Raw genomic sequence first — 12,390 nt, 5'->3', positions numbered from 1 at the left:
AAACTGGTAGCTTCGAGCATATCTTTTTGAAATAAAAATCTCTGCACTTCCTGTTTCCAGGTAAATGCGTGAGGGAGGCACTGGGACTCCCTCTCAGTATGAGGAGACTTTACTAGAAGAAAGATGTAGGGACTAACACTGGCTGGCTGGTTGGTTTCAAAGGAAAAACTGAACAGAAACAGCCTGGACACAATATGCTGAAACCACCTCCTTATTGCTCCCTGTGTTTATGAATTTTCCCATGTGACCTTTCTAGTTTTCACCATTTGTTCTCTGGTTTTAGGTGTTGCCTGGGCCTGCCTATCCTTTCTTTGTTCATACTAGTGTGCTGGGATTTTCTTTTAGTTGTCTCATGAATACAGCCCATTTTTGATAGTTTTAGCTGTGGCTGTTATCCCTGTGAGCCAGTGTGGCTGGGCATTATATTTATGAATAACATTTGATTGCACTTGGAACTTTCTCTCCACTCCACCATGTCTTAGCTCTGGATGCTGCTGTGGAGCAGCCTGGGACCAATCTGACTGATCCACGCCCCGGCCCTGGACATTTTTCTCCTTTGTTTCAGATACCTGAAAGCTTCTAATGAGCCTTTGTTCTTGGTGTTTATTGACTTAGCCAGGAAATATTTCAACAACATTCATTCTGTAATTAATGTTTCTTGGAATTTGGTTCACCTTTTAGATTGGTTTCAGTCCATGTTTGTTCATGAAAATTTTCTTCCATTATATTTTTAAAAAGAAATCCTGTACCTTTTGTGGGGTTTCCACTTCAGGCCAATTCGTCATGTCTTGTCTCTCCTTTGTGTGCCCTCTATTTTTGCTATCCTTTCCCTGATTGGTTTAGTGTGCAGTTCACCTCAAACCCACCTTCTTCTGTGGCCATAACTGACTGTCCAACTTATTCTTGCCATTTCTGTTAATTTGGTAGTTTTGTTAATAATGTTGCTTTGGTACTCAGTTTTTAAAAAGTTCTCTTTAAAGTCTTCTCTGCATTTCAATCTTACCTTTTAACTCATTCATATTTTTATGTAGTCTTTTTCTGGTGTGAAGGACTCACAGGGATATCTCTCTGTCTTCGGGCTTTATTTCCACTCAGACTACTTTCTTCATCTGTCCTTTGCATGCCACGTGCTTTCCTCCCTTTTCATAACTTCTGAAGTATGTTTGTCTAGTTGCCATGTCATTTTTGCCTCTCTGCTTCACCCTTAACTCCATTTGCTCTAATATTAGTGGGCAAAGTTTCCTTGACAGTCTTTCTGCCTTTTTCGACATGAACTGCCTTCCTCTCAGAGTCTCAGTTCCAGGGCTGAATTGTGCATCATATGCTTTTGGTCTTTTGCCCTGTTCCAGTGGTGCCATACTCAAGGGCATTCAGCAGGCAGCCCTCAGTTAAAGGGAACCTCAGAGTTCTTCCTGCTGCTGTGAAAGCCAAAAGGGAGACAGGTGGGCTTCCTTCCCCTATCTGGGGTTGAACCTTATATTTTCCATGTTGGCTTAGAACATGCTGGAAATCAATAACCTTCTTTCCAAATTTGGGGGCCTTGGGAGAACTCTTGGAAGTTTTTTTTTTTTAACTTCTTTGTCCAACTTGGCCTCTGGTTGTAGGGAAGAGTAAGTGCCTTGCAGAGCTAAAAGCCTTTTTTTTTTTTTTTAACCTGGCTTCTCTTTTCCAAACTGTAGAATGATGTACCCTTTTCCTTGTTTGAAAGCGGTAAATTTTTGCTGACTTCTGCCCTTTTGTTGGAGAGAAGATCTGTGATCTGGCTTCCGTCTCCCATCCTCATCCCATTTTATTTGACATCAAAGCCTGCATCAGTCAGAACAGGCCACACACAGTGTATATTTAGAAGTACCCACTATCTTCCAGGACTGTATCCTCTTGTATTAACATATCAGTTGGAGCCATGCTCCCCACACAGGTGAGGAACTGTATTTTTCTCTTGCAAGATAAGGGACACACCGTCTTCATTTTGCACTGTAAAAAAACCGCAGTAAGGAAATTAAATTCCACAAGTGGAGGAGACATGTTGAGGTCACTTTTGATCACATGAAAATGCAGCATGAGGGACTATTTAAAGGCAGAGGCCTGGGCTCAGAACTCCTTCAGCTCAGCTGGAAAGGAGCTGCATCCTCTGTCCCTCATCCCAGGGGACCAGAAGACAGGAGGATTATCAGGCTCCAAACAGCCACAGTCCACTGTGTGGGGCATGGTGAAAAGGACTGTTTGTGAGGGTGCGCTTTTTGTCCACAGTATAAACTGCTAAATTATAAGAAAAATATTGTGATGGCGAAATAGAAATTTACTAGAAATACATATTTTTTATGTTTTTATTTAAATTCCAGTTAACAGAAGCTGTCCTCAAGATGGCTGAAGAGTAGGGTCCCCAAGTCACCTGTCCCCACCAAATTACCTAGATAACCTTCAAATCATCCTGAAAATCTACGAATTCGGCCTGAGATTTAAAGAGAGAACAGCTGGAATGCTACAGTGAGAAGAGTTCGCGCTTCTATCAAGGTAGGAAGACGGGGAGAAAGAAATAAAGACACAAAAGGCCTCCAAGGGGGAGGGGCCCCGCGAGGAGCTGGGCTGAGGCCGGGGCGAGTGTCCCCAGGACAGGAGAGCCCCGTCCCGGAGACGCAGGAGCTGCACCAACCTTCCCGGGGGGGGGGGGGGGGGGGGGGGGGGGGGGGGGGGGGGGAAGGGGCTCGCAGGGAGGTGGAGCAGGACCCAGGAGGGCGGGGATGCCCTCGGGCTCCCGGGGACACTAAGAGGCACCTGCACCCCGGGAGAGTGCGCCGAGCTCCCTAAGGGCTGCAGCGCGCACGGGGGACCCGGAGCAGCTGGGGGGGGGGGCTCGGGGGCGGCTCCGCGGAGGGGGCTGCGGGGCGGGAGAGAATCCAACAGCAATCAGACAACAAAAAGACATTAAAGGCATTCAAATGGGCAAAGAAGAAGTCAAACTCTCCCTCTTAGATACTCTACATAGAAAACCCAAAAGCCTCCACCCCAAGATTGCTAGAACTCATACAGCAATTCGGTAGCGTGGCAGGATACAAAACCAATGCCCAGAAGTCAGTGGCATTTCTATACACTAACAATGAGACTGAAGAAAGAGAAATTAAGGAGTCAATCCCATTTACAATTGCACCCAAAAGCATAGGATACCTAGGAATAAACCTAACCAAAGACGTAAAGGATCTATAACCTAAAAACTGTAGAACACTTCTGAAAGAAATTGAGGAAGACACAAAGAGATGAAAAAATATTCCATGCTCATGGATTGGAAGAATTAATGTTGTGAAAATGTTAATGTTACCCAGGGCAATTTACACGTTTAATGCAATCCCTATTAAAATACTATGGACTTTCTTCGGAGAGTTAGAACAAATTATTTTAAGATTTGTGTGGAATCAGAAAAGACCCCGAATAGCCAGGGGAATTTTAAAAAAGAAAACCATATCTGGGGGCATCACAATGCCAGATTTCAGGTTGTACTACAAAGCTGTGGTCATCAAGACCATGTGGTACTGGCACAAAAACAGACACATAGATCAATGGAACAGAATAGAGAACCCAGAAGTGGACCCTCAACTTTATGGTCAACTAATATTCAACAAAGGAGGAAACACTATCCACTGTATAAAACACAGTCTCTTCAATAGATGGTGCTGGGAAAATTGGACATCCACATGCAGAAGAATGAAACTAGACCACTCTCTTGCACCAGACACAAAGATAAACTCAAAATGGATGAAAGATCTAAATGTGAGACAAGATTCCATCAAAATCCTAGAGGAGAACACAGGCAACACCCTTTTTGAACTCGGCCACAGTAACTTCTTGTAAGATACATCCACGAAGGCAAAAGAAACAAAAGCAAAAATGAACTATTGGGACTTCATCAAGATAAGAAGCTTTTGCACAGCAAAGGATACAGTCATCAAAACTAAAAGACAACCTACAGAATGGGAGAAGATATTTGCAAATGACGTATCAGATAAAGGGCTAGTTTCCAAGGTCTATACAGGACTTATTAAACTCAACAGCAAAGAAACAAATCAATCATGAAATGGGCAAAAGACATGAAGAGAAATCTCACAGAGGAAGACATAGACATGGCCAACATGCACATGAGAAAATGCTCTGCATCACTTGCCATCAGAGAAATACAAATCAAAACCATGATGAGATACCACCTTACACCAGTGAGAATGGGGAAAATTAACAAGGCAGGACCCACAAATGTTGGAGAGGATGTGGAGAAAAGGGAACCCTCCTACACTGTTGGTGGGAATGTGAACTGGTGCAGCCACTATGGAAAACTGTGTGGAGGTTCCTCAAAGAGTTAAAAATAGACCTGCTCTACGATCCAGCAATTGCACTGCTGGGGATTTACCCCAAAGATGCAGATGCAATGAAACGCCAGGACACCTGCACCCCGATGTTTCTAGCAGCAATGTCCACAATAGCCAAACTGTGGAAGGAGCCTCGGTGTCCATCGAAAGATGAATGGATAAAGAAGATGTGGTCTATGTATACAACAGAATATTCCTCAGCCATTAGAAATGACAAATACCCACCATTTGCTTCGACGTGGATGGAACTGGAGGGTATTATGCTGAGTGAAGTAAGTCAATTGGAGAAGGACAAACATCATATGGCCTTATTCATTTGGGGAATATAAATAATAGTGAAAGGGAATATAAGGGAAGGGAGAAGAAATGTGTGGGAAATATCAGAAAGGGAGACAGAACATAAAGACTCCTAACTCGGGGAAATGAACTAGGGGTGGTGGAAAGGGAGGAGGGCGGGGGGTGGGGGTGAATGGGTGACGGGCACTGAGGGGGGCACTTGACGGGATGAGCACTGGGTGTTATTCTGTATGTTGGTAAATTCAACACCAATAAAAAATAAATTTATTATAAAAATAAATGAAAGACATCACCAAGAGCCAAACAAAATCAATCAAGAGATCCACATGGAGATATATTTTAATGAAACAACTGGATCAAGCTGGGGAAGGATTGCCCACAAAGGGGAGATGCAGCAGTGATACTAACACTGCATGTACCTAGGTGGGTCTCATGACTGCTTGGGAAGTGTCTGCAGCTATCAGAATTGTGTAGCACCCTTGTTAAAGATTGAGGGCCCTGCCCCAGACCTACTGAAGTAGATTTGCCAGTGGTGCAGGGATCTCATTTCCTTACAAACTTTGCAAGAAATTCTAAAGTGCAGCTGGGCTTGGGAACAATTGTTTTCTGGATGCCATCAGGTAGAGGGCAAATAAGCTGACCAGCTACACAACCAATAACCACTAACCAAAGCTTTCTTATACACTAAGAAAAACCAGTTAGCAAGTAAAATGGGAAACAAGGCCCATTCAGGAAGAATATTCCAGAAATGATCTTGGCCAGTAATGTACAAAACCTGTGTGATCCAAGCAGGTGCATAAATGTCAGACAGTGACACATAGTGATTTTTAGCTTGAGAAAATTTAAACTTGTTTTTCAGATGGAATGGATATAAGAATTAACTATGTTCAGTGTAGGTAACTGATAATGACAAGGCTCTCAGGAATACATGAAGATAGTGTTATTAGTCCCTTTTCTCTTGGATAAGAAGAGACTTGGCAAGAGTGGTAAGGGACAAACTTATTTCAAGCCTGGGGTAGAAGGAAGCTCAGAGTCTCTGACTAAGCCACTAGGACCAGTGGAACCAGCAATGGACAAAAAGCCCATAGTCCTAAGCTCCTATCCTGATTCTCCCACTAACCAGAGACTTGGGGGAAAAAATCTGGGCATCTCTCACTTGCTGTTAGACTTTTTAATAATGCATCATTTTTCTATTATACAATCAATAAAAAATCAAACTAAAAACAAACAAACAAAACACTCCTGAAAAATACCAAATGTCACTGTATGCCTGCCATTCATGTTCAAAGTCATGTATGTTTTCTCAGTAATTCCTGCAGTTCTGGGTGTAGCTCCTGTAGGAAGTCACCCATAGTGACACTGCTTGACAACTGTCTTTTACACTTACCAATGAACTGTGAACCTCTGCATATCAATAACCTGCTTCAACAGGATTTGTAGGGCCTCGTTTGTGGTTGCTTTGCTATTTATCTGACTGCTTTCCTATTTTTGGATATTTTGGTTGTTTCATTTTTTCACTATTAAAAATGACTTTGCAGTAAATGTTCTTGTACTTAGAAATTTGCTGCTTTTCCAATTTTTTCTTTCTATGAGAAATACTAAGAAGTTGAATTGGTGGTATAGGGTAAGCTTATTTTTAATAATACACTAATAAGATTACACTAATAATATGCTAGCAGTACACAAATGCTCAATGCCCGTCTGTTCTAGAGCCTGGGCAATATTGGGTTGGGGAGGGAGAAATGCATCCCTCTTAGGTATCCCCATGAACAAGTTCTATCTAAGCAGCTTTTAGGTCTTTCTGAGACTCCCCACCCCAGGCTGTTACTGTGCTGGGGGCCAGCTAGAATTGCCTTGTAACAGGCCTGTACCTGTCTTTCTAGGACCTCAAAACTCATGGTCAAATCCTTCTGGGAAGGTGTAGGAACCTGGCTGCCCCAGTCTGCCAACCCATAGCTCCCTCTTGACTTCCCGAGTACCCTATCTTATGTTACCAGGCAACCCCTCAAGCCTAGGCCAACCCAGGGAGAAGTGTGGTAAACCCACAGGCTTATGCCCCCCAACCTGGGGAAGGGAGGCAGGCATTCTTTCTGCTTTGTGCCAGGTGAGGTCACCCTTTCCTGGAGTAAGGGCACCAGAGCTCCTCTGTAAGTCATCAGAGGGCAGGGAATGTTCCCCAAGAAGTTTTGAAGTGAGGCAGATTACTGGTGACTTTGAACCCCACCCTCTCAGGGCAGAGCTTCTCTGGGGGTGTTAGCCATCAGGGTCCTTTGTTGGGGAGACTTGGAATTACTCAGCACACTTAGGGGAGCAGAGGATGAGGTATATGCTTTCCTAGTGTGCAGGGCACTAAGGGGAAGGGAGGGGGGTCTATGCCATCCAGGCAGGTGAAGAGTATAATGTGGGAGCTGTACAGAAAAGGGTGTAGTAAAAGGCAAGGGGGAAAGAAGGGGACAGGGGCTTGAGCTCACCTTGAGAAGAATGGGGACGTCAGGACATGAGGAAGGGAGAGGGGTATGCATCATGTTCCCTGAGGTCCCACAGTGGCAGGGAATGGTTTGACAAGGAGCAGAGGCCAGCCACAGGGCTGGTGAGGGTTTTTCTAGAAAAAACCATTGACCATGGCACAGGGATCCTGAGAGACTGCTTCATGGGTCTGCTGTGGCAGTGTTGGCAGGATGGCTGGGTAGTTTTCAAATGTTGACAGAGCCAGATAGGAAGATGCCTGGTTTCCCCAGCCAGGGTCTCTTAGGCATGACTAGTGCACGGTTTTTTCCTCATCTGATAATCTACTAAAACACAAAAGTGTCTGTCTGTCTTCCTCTGGAAGATGCTAGAATGTTTTACATGCTATTCCATCCAGCTCCCATGGCCCTCAGATCCTTGAAAGCCCCTGGCTTCTGCAACCTGTTTGTGCTCCATGGTTTGATAATATAGGCACCCTCCCCCCACTCCCTGCAGGTCCTCTAAGGCAGTCAGTTACAAACATGCTTAGTCCTGGAAGGTGAGACATCTTTTCTCCAAAGGAGCTCTTAGCATAGATTCCCAAGATAGAGCTGCTCCTGTCTGCCACAGGGAAATTCTCCAGGCTGGCAGCAGCAGAGCCAACACGTTTCAGGAAAAATGCTCTAGTGAACTCTTCAGAATGCCTTTTCATAAGCCTTCAGAATGTTAATACTCCAGCACCAAAGAGAACATCTGGCAACCCCAAATTTCCTATTGCCTTCTTAGCATTTCCATTCCTACTGGGGAAGTGATGCAGAGCAGTGAACTTGGCACTAAGGATGTGAACCAGACACATAGCATACCCAACACACCTGTGTCAGTGCACTCACATCTGCAGGTGTGTGCCCTTGGTGTTCTCTGTTCCCCATAGAATTCTCCATCCCTCATGGCCTCTTCTCAATTGCATGATAGATGATTTCCCTTAAGGCTGTGGGTGGATCATCCCATACATACTGCAGGAAAAGGCTGCCCACTAATGAGTCAGTTGAGATGGGAGCACTGATTTATGTGAATGTGGGTAGGTTGAAGGGGCTCAGGGCATAATTGAGATCCTGCAACTCAACCCAAGCCCTGGCCTGTCAGCCACTTGAGGCTCTAGGGGAAGCACACTCCTGTTCTACTCTCACCAGATTGCATCTCTTCTCTCCAAAAATATACATGAATATCTTTGTTCCTTCCGATTCAGCTGCCTGACTCATTCATTCACTCAACAATTACTAACTGAGTGTCAAAAGTTTCAACCTTGTTCTATAGACTGTGGGGAGTGAGCAGAGAGAAAAAAAGACAAAAATCTCTCCCCTCATGGGACATATCTTCAATGGGTGAGAGATAATAACACAAGATAAACAAGTAGGAGTTATTATGTTTTAACATAAGCGCCAAGTAGGGAACTGGAAAAGGGGCTTTTGAGCTGTCCTCTTGTCCCCTTTATCCATCTCTAAGCCAATCCACTCTTCAAGGCTAGGCCACTCCTATCCTCACCCCACAGCTGTTGAAGATCCCTCTGAAGGCTCTTTAGGAACATGTTCTTCAGGGTTTCATGTCTGCCCAATTGATGCCAGAAGATGTTACATTCCTCAAGGGCTATGGCCCATTAATTATGTATGTCCATAAAGAATCAAAGAGCATGTGCCCAGTGGACCTCAGTGGGAGCTTATGGCTGACTGTGTGATGACCAGTGTCAATCTGTGTACAAGTCCCAGGGTCCTAGCCCATGAAGTCTGCGTGGATGCTCCATTCCATGAGCAGTAGGAGCCTGGAAGGAAGAACACTGAAAGGGAAACTTGTCTATCAGGGAATGCACTTGGGCATGCTTTCATATTTCATTATCACTCTCTATGATTAAATAGGGACTACCTACATTTTCAGAAACTCAGAGAGGGTAAGAGGGATGAGCCCAAGTTTGTAAAACTATTCAGCAAAAATCCGAGATTTGAAGGTCAACCCATCTGATCTCATTCTTCAGGTCTAAAAAAATGAAGGTAGCTCTGAAACCAAATTACCTATGTGCCAGTTCTGTCTGGATCCAACCTGTTCTAGCAAAATTGGAGCAAATTTTATATATTAAAGCCAGAAACAATTGCTGTATGACTTCCAATAGGACTAATAAACGAACAACAACAACATCAAAGAAGACATGAGAAGACGGACAGGCGGGATCACGCTGAAGATGGCTGGATGTATTGAGATCTGCAGTGGAGCTCCAATTATGCCAAAACAGAGCTAGCAGGTAAAGGGCAATTAGATGTATACTTTCTCACCCTCCAAGGCAAAATTGGGCCCATTAAAGAGGACACTTAGGAAGAGGTTCTCCTTTCAACCCCCATTACCATTACTGGGTGGAATGATGCAGAGGGGTGGGTGGCTTCCAGCACTGTTCAGAGAAAGGAGAGCCTTCTGATTACACTGCAGGATGAGATGAGAATACCATGGGTGTGAACAGCTACAATCTTTTTGAAAAACATTTTGGTGGCACATATCACTTTAGTAGGAATTTATCCTTAAACTCTCATTAGGAATCTGGGCAAAGATACCACATAAAGGTGTTTCTAAAATATGTAAAATAGGGAAAAATGGAAGCAAGCCAACTGTCCATTGTCCAGGGGGTGGTGAGATACAACCATAAGCAGCATATTATTAAGATATGGCAATTATGTGTACAAAGAGTTTTTAGTCACAGGGAAATATTTATATTGTGAAATGAAAAAAGAGCAGGGAACACAGCTGAGTCACTTCCTCAGTGAGGCCTTCCCTGACCTCTCAGACTAGGTCATAATTCCCATACTGCTCTCTCTTAGCTCATATCAAAATTTTAGTGCTATTTTATTAATTATGTGCACAATTGTGTTTGCATGCATTAGAATGAAAGCTTGTAAGGATAGTAACCATGTTTGTTGTGCTCATTCATTAATTCTCAGGACCAAAAATAATGCTTGGCACATGGCAGCCATTCAATAAACATATATTGAATCATAAGGAATCATGTAATATGTAAATTTTTATGTCTAACTTCTTGCATTTAGCATGTTTTCATGATTCCTCCATGTTATAGCAGGTATCAGTACTTCACTTTTCATTGCTGAATAATATTCTGTTATGTGGATATGCCATTTTGTTTGTCTATTCATCACTAGCTGGATATTTAGGTTGTTTCCACTTTTTGGCAACTATAAATAATGCTTCTATAACCATTTTTATACAGGTATTTTGTGGATGTATGTTTTTATTTCTCTTGAACATATATCTAGGAATAGAATTGCTGAGTAACCCGGCAATTTGAGGAATTGCCAAAATGTTTTCAAAGTTGCTTCACCATTCAACATCCCCACCAGCACTGTGTGAGACTTGCAGTTTTTCTGCATCCTCACCAACATTTACTGTTGTCTTTTTAATTTTAGCTACCTAGTGGATATGAAGTGGCATTTCAGTGTGGTTTTGATTTGCTTTCCATAATAAATAATAATGTTGAACATCTTTTCATGTAATTATTGTGTATCTATTTTAGAGAAATATCCAGTCAAATATTTTTCCTTTTTAATTGGATTATCAGGGACACCTGGGTGGCTCAGTGGTTGAGAGTCTGCCTTAGGCTCAAGGCATGATGCCCGGTCCTAGGATTGAGTCCCACATTGGGCTCCCTGCAAGGAGTCTGCTTCTCCCTCTACCTAGGTCTCTGCCTCTCTGTCTGTGTCTCTCAAGAATAAATAAATAAATAAATAAATAAATAAATAAATAAATAAATAAATAAAATCTTTAAAAAATAAAATAAATTGGATTATCTTTTTCATTGTTTAATTAATTATGAGTTTTTTACATATTCCGTATGCAGGTTTCTTATTAGATATATGATTTGCAAGCATTTTCCCCCATTCTACGGATTATCTTTTCCTTTTCCTGATATTCTTTTTTTTTTTCCCTGATATTCTTTGAAGCCTAAAAATGTTAATTTTTGGGCAAGTCCAACTTATATGCCTTTCTTTTTTTGCTTGTATTATTGATATTTTATGTAAGTAATGATTGCCTAATTTAAGGTAATTAGTAATTAATTACCTTGTTTCCTTCTACGGAGTTTTATAGTTTTAGCTCTTACCTTTAGGTCTATGACCCATTTTTTAAAATTAATTTTAGTATATGGTGTGAGGATATCCAGTTGTCCCAGCACAATTTGTTGAAGAGAATATTCTTTCCCTATTTAACGGTTTTGACCCCCTTGGCAAAATCAATTGACTGTAAGTATGATGGTTTATTTCTGGACTTTCAACTCTATTCCATTAATCCCTATGTTCTTCCTTATTATTGTACTGCACTGTCCTAATTATTGTAGTTCTGCAGCAAGTTTTGAAATCAGGAAAAATAACTCATCCAGCTGTGTTCTTCCTTAAGATTGTTTTGGCTAGTCTGGGTTCCTTCCATTTCCATATAAATTTTAGGATCAGTTTGTCAAGTCTTGTAGAAAAGTGAGGTGAGAGATTGAGGGGAAGGACACTGCATCTATAGATCACTTTAAAGAGTATTGCCATCTCAACAATATTAAGTATTCTAATTCATGAATGGGGGATATCTTTCCATTTATTTATATTTTCTTTAATTCCTTTCACCAGGGACACCTGGGTGGCTCAGTGGTTGAATGTCTGCCTTCAGCTTGGGGTGTGATCCCGGAGTCCTGGAATCGAGTTCCGCATCTGGCTCTTTGCGTTGAGTCTGCTTCTGCCTCTGCCTGTGTCTCTGCTTCTCTCTCTGTCTGTCATGAATAAATAAATAAAATCTTAAAAAAATAATTCCTTTCAACAATGATTTGTAGTTTTAATGATGTCTTGTACTTCTATTAACTTTCTTAAGTATTTATTGTCTTTGATGTTATTGTCAATGTAATTATTTTCTTAATTTCATCTTCAGATTGTTTTTTGGTATGTGTAGAAATGCAGTAGATTTCTGTATATTGATCTTATAGTCTGCCATATTAAAAAACTCATTTATTACTTCTAATAGTTTTTTTATTCTTTCCAGTTTTCTAAATAAAATTATCATCTGCAAATAAAAGTAGTTTTACTTCTTTCTTTCTAATATCTATGGTTTTTATTTCCTTTTCTTGCTTAATTGCTACTAGGTCATGGTGTATAATCCTTTTTATATTTTTGTATTTGATTTAATAATATTTTGTTGAAGATATTTGCACATATGTTCAAAAGAGATATTGGTCTGAAGTTATTTTTCTTTTAATGTCTTTTGTTTT

The 12,390-nt window shown here is 41.8% G+C and overlaps 1 long non-coding RNA gene across 1 annotated transcript; it reads left to right on the top strand.

Moving 5' to 3' along the window:
- Positions 1-2,452: 2,452 nt before the first annotated feature.
- Positions 2,453-11,816, top strand: LOC119864384. The gene is made up of 3 exons (XR_005373773.1): positions 2,453-2,514; positions 9,259-9,387; positions 11,759-11,816. It is a non-coding gene; the product is annotated as an uncharacterized LOC119864384 (long non-coding RNA).
- The last annotated feature ends 574 nt before the right edge of the window (positions 11,817-12,390 follow it).

The sequence above is a fragment of the Canis lupus genome, chromosome 19 (genome assembly GCF_011100685.1).
Source record: "Canis lupus familiaris isolate Mischka breed German Shepherd chromosome 19, alternate assembly UU_Cfam_GSD_1.0, whole genome shotgun sequence".
NCBI classification, from domain to species: domain Eukaryota; kingdom Metazoa; phylum Chordata; class Mammalia; order Carnivora; family Canidae; genus Canis; species Canis lupus.
The sequence above is the reverse complement of the archived record's forward strand: the minus strand, read 5'-3'. Positions and strand labels throughout refer to the sequence as shown.